This window comes from Lactuca serriola, chromosome 5, assembly GCF_051521515.1.
Source record: "Lactuca serriola cultivar US96UC23 chromosome 5, Lser_US96UC23_V15, whole genome shotgun sequence".
NCBI classification, from domain to species: domain Eukaryota; kingdom Viridiplantae; phylum Streptophyta; class Magnoliopsida; order Asterales; family Asteraceae; genus Lactuca; species Lactuca serriola.
This window is the reverse complement of record NC_136412.1, coordinates 65,924,848-65,930,203: the sequence shown is the minus strand read 5'-3', so window position 1 is coordinate 65,930,203 and position 5,356 is coordinate 65,924,848.

The following is a 5,356-nucleotide window of genomic DNA, read 5'->3' as shown; positions in this document are numbered from 1 at the left end:
GCATTAGCCCACTATACAAGTATGGATGATTTACACAATCAACCCATATATTTAATTAGTCTTCTTTTGATCACTTAATTAATCCTAGATTAATTCTTGATCAATACTAATTAAATAATCTCATTATTCTTATTATTAATATACTAGAACTTATAATATATTAATAACCATAAGTGTCTTATTTCTCTCATCCAAGTGCATGATGGTATGCAACCCAAATGGACCATGCCGGGTCGGGTCAAGTCTTACCAAATATAGTTATGGACTTAGACATTAATCCAACACTTATATGTTATATGTAGTTCATAGAGTGTTTGTTCTTTTTGGAGTCTTTTGTGATAAAGATGGGTTTTTGATATACTCCAGAAGCAATTGATGCTATATCTTAGCTCCATTCAGTCCCAAGGTTCATAAAAATGCAAACTTTATGATGTATTGTGGTCCATACAAGCATTAAGACCTTTTTTAAGTCCTTATTGAGCTTTTGAGTCCCTTTTCCATGCAAGCATGTAAAGTTGCCAACTTTACGTGAGAAGTAGTCTCATAGAATCAGATCCGAGAGTTTAGTACTTTGTCTTAACTGATTAAGGGCTTATTGGAGTGAAAAGGGGTATACTTAAAAGTACGCTCGGCGTAATGTTGATTTTGTGCATTATAAACTTGTACAATATGTTTCGAAGGAGAGTACGCGAGGCGTACTCCCCAATATGTCGTTTTGGACTTTTTAAGGATGGGACATTGTTAGATTTTCTTGGTTGGGCCTTGTTGGGCCATTAGACTTCTATGTTGGGCTTTTGGTTTGTTTCTTTTGGGCTCCTTTGGATTTAGGCCCATGATGGGTTTTGGGGGCCCAATTTGGAAGATCGGGTCATATGGGCTTTGGAGCATCATTTAAGAATTGGGCATTGGAAGTAGCTGAGTTGGAACTTGGATTTGGGCTAAGATAGTCAAAGCGTAGAATGGTCTTTTAACATGTTTTGGGCTATGTAGCTTAGACTCTTGGATATAAGTCAAAATTTAAACATTAATTGGATGTTATTTGATATTACTAGCACGAGGATTTTCCGGACCAGCAGCCAGAGATTCATTCAATTGTTTATCAGCAGATTGAGGTGAGTTTTCCTCACTGTACTTCTAGGTCGAAGGTACCAAGGCCGAACCTTTGGATTGTTATCCTGGTTTATCATATGATTGCTATGTTGTAGTGATCTGTAAGATCTGTATCCTGGTAGATAGGATGTTGTTATGCTGTAGTGATTTGTTAGCTCTGTATCCTGGTAGATAGGAAGTTAGCATATGGTAGTGATATGTAAATCTTCCTGTTTGTCTAATTCCTGGTTATATATTTATTATTTATGTGTATGTCGACATGTTATGGGTGTGTAACATCCCAAAAATCGAGACCAAAATTTTTTCTTCTTAATTATATTACTCGTAAAATTGTTTGAGGAAAACATTACTGGTATCACATCAACCACATAACCATAGTTACATGTTTCAAAAACCATAATGTCAAATAATAGAATGTTAGAGTACAATCCCAGGGTTCTCAAATGCTGAATCATGTGTGTGATGCGCTGCTACCCTGCCGGCTCCTTCCCCTTAGATGAAGAGGCACCTAAAACCAAAACTGAAAACGTAAGCACAAAGCTTAGTGAGTTCCCCCATCATACCACATACCATAGAATCATACATACTTCCGGGCAATTCTGGGGTGCCCGACCTACCCATGTCAAGCCATTCTGGGGTACTGACCTACCCATGTCAAGCCATTCTGGGGTGCTGACCTACCCGTGTCAGGCCATTATGGGGTGCCTGCCTACTTTCCGGTCTATCTCACCCGGTCACGGGGACTATTTCACCCCTACCACTAACACATCATAACATATCATAATCATGTTGTTAGACATATCTGGGGTGTCCGACCTACCCTTCGGTCCTAACGACTGAATTGTGGGACTATTCCCCTCCTACTACCACTATCACATATAACATATCATAATGGTACATAGAACACATCAGGTAGTAGCAAACCATATAATTATCAAAAACATAATCATCTCAACTATAATCAACTACTAGTGGGTCGGCCTTGGTGCCTTAGACCTACCTCTACTGGAAGGTAACTCACCTCAATATCGTGTAGTGTCTGCACTGTCCTCGGTATGGAAATCAACTCTTCTCGACTCCTGGATCCCTACACAACATCCTTTCTAAGTTACCATTTCATACTCATAACCCCTACAAGGGTCAACTCAAGTCCAAGTCAAAGTCAATGTCAAAACCTTGGTCAAAGTCAACATTTGGTTGGCTCGACTCGCCGAGTTGGTCCACCATCTCGTCGAGTCCCCACGTCCACAAAATGCTACAATCTCGTACCTACTCGTCGAGTCTAGCAAGAGCTCGATGATTTCTCCTTCAACAAAACATTGGGACCTTCTTCAATTAACTCGTCGAGTTCATCCTTGAACTAGTCGAGTTCATCTTCATTCGTTTGAAGGTATTTAGTCTATGAATCGTCGAGTTCTCCTTGAACTCGTCAAGTCCGTCTTCATGTGGTTGGGACATTGCCTTGAACTCGCCGAGTCCGCTTATACACTCGCCGAGTTCCATGATATCCATGTCCCTAATGAGCCTAGAAAACTGAGTGTTCTTCTATCTTAGCATCTGGTCCATCAACAGAAGGATTTGATGGGAAATACGACTCGACTCGCCGAGTCCCTTGAACAAATCGCTGAGTCCCTCTTCTACCTAAACTATACAATCGATTTTAATCAGTCTAAAGGCATCTAGACCATAGATCTGACCTCCTAGGGTCCATATTATACGTAAAGCTACGAACTTGATGTCCATGCATGGGGTTTTTGGCTCAAAAAGCCATAAAAGGGGGTTTATATGTTGCATGGGTCTCACATGGCCATAAAGTTGGCACCTTTATGCCATGGGAACCCTCAATGGTTCCGAATCTGAAGTACAACTCCAAATATACACACAAATCCAAGTATAACTTCACTAAAGCTTAGAAAAAGGTAGAAAATAGCCCGAAATCAAGATCTAAGTAATGAATAGCCAAGGTATTAGCTTTATACCTCAAATGAGCAGGAAATGTGCCAAGACTTCTGGATCTACTTACTTTCTCTTGATCTCCCAAGCTTCCATCTCCTTTTCCAACTTCAAATACACACAAAAGGCACCAAAAAGCTCAAGAACACTCAGTAAAGGCTTAGGGTTTCGAGTTAGGGTTTCTTTGGGTTGGGAGGGACGATGGGGGCTGGTTTAAGGCAGAATAAGTCGTTTAAATAGGGTGCAAACCCTAAATATTAGGGTTTCATCCAGACGGCTTATACTTGTCGAGTCGGTCCCTCGACTCATCGAGTAGGTCACTAAACTTCCTGGTCAAAATCGAGTCTAGTCGACAAGTTGGGCCTCCAACTTGCCGAGCCCCAAAGTCTGCCGAGTGTTACAAATCTCCTCCACGTATTTTAGAGTTTGTCCTCAAAGTCAGCTGCTGAATCCGGAAAAATTTCGGGGTAGTGCTCCGTCATCTCATCCTCCAGCTCCCAGGTCCATTCCGAGCCCTTGCGGTGCTGCCATTGCACCTTCACCAGCTCCACCCTCTTGTTCTTTAGATCCCTCGACTTTTTGTAAAGGATAGCTACTTACCGCTCGATGTAGTTCAGGCTATCATCCACCTGAATATCCTCTAAAGGCACCACTACTGAATGGTCTACCATTCACTTCCGCAGCTGGGAGACATGAAAAGAGATGTGAATCTGACTGAGTTCAACTGGCAGATCCAGCCTATACGCCACCTTGCCCACCCGGGCTACAATCCTGAAAGGTCCAATGTACCTGGGGCCTAACTTACCCTGCTTCCTGAACCGAATGACACCTTTCCAAGGCGACACCTTCAGGAGCACCATATCTCCGACCTGGAACTCCAGGTCCAAACGACACTTGTCGACATAACTTTTTTGCCGACTCTGATCAGTCTGAAGCATGCTTCAAACCTGATGGATCCTCTCTATAGTCTTAAGTACCACTTCGGTACTCTATATGACCCTCTGTCCAACCTCACCCCAGCATATCAGGGTCCTGAACTTCCTCTCGTACAACATCTCATAGGGAGGACGGTCGATACCCGCGTGATAGCTATTATTATAGGAAAAATCTGCCAAAGGAAGGTAAGTATCCCAACTACCTTCGAAGTCTAAAACACATGCCCGCACATATCCTCCAAAGTCTGGATGGTCCGCTCGCTCTGACCATCTGTCTGTGGGTGAAAAGCGGTGCTAAAGTAGAGGCGATACCTAGCTCGTCGTGAAACTTCTTCCAGAATCTGGAAGTGAACCACACGTCTCTATCAGAAACCACCGAGACTGGCACCCCATACCGAGCCACTACCTCCCAAATATAGATATCGGCCAACTTTTCGGCCGAAATGCTCTCCTGAATCGGAATGAAATGGACGCTCTTGGTCAATCGATCCACGATGACCCAGATCGAATCCACTCCCTGCACGATCCCGGGGAGCTTCGTGATGAAATCAATAATGATATCTTCCCATTTCCACATCGGGATATCCAACGGTTGGGTCTTGCCGTGGGGACTCTGATGCTCAGTCTTGACCTTCCTGCAGGTCAAGCACCTCTCAACGTACCAAGCTACATCTCGCTTCATGCATGGTCACCAATAATCATTACGAAGATCCCTACACATCTTTATCGCCCCGGGATGGATGGAGAACCTGGATTTTTGCGCCTCCTCCATCAATACCTGGCGCACACCCCCATGGTATGGGACTCACACCCTACGGTGTAGTGTCAAAAATCCACGACTGTCATAATCGAAGGAGGAAACCTAACCCACAATACGCTCACTCTTACGATGTTCCTCCTTCATAGCCTCCTGATGGGCCTCTCAGATCCACTCCAATAGCGGAGTCACAACTATCATCCTCAAGCATATATCCCTAATTGGGGCTGCCTTGCGACTAAGCGCATCGGCCACGACATTGGCCTTCCCCAGGTGGTAGAGGATCTCACAATCGTAATCCTTCACCACATCCAACCATCGACACTGTCTCATATTCAGATTTAGCTAATCCATGTGGTACCTCAAACTCTTTTGGTCCGTGTAAATAGTACAGCGGACCCCATAGAGGTAATGATGCAAAATCTTGAGAACGAAAACAACTGCCCCCAACTCCAAGTCATGCGTCGGATAGTTCGCCTCATGAGGCTTCAGCTGCCTCGAAGCGTAGGCGATAACATGCCGCCTCTGCATGAATATTGTGCCCAAACCCGAGATGGACACATCGCAATATATCACAAAATCATCCACGCCCTCCGGCGGT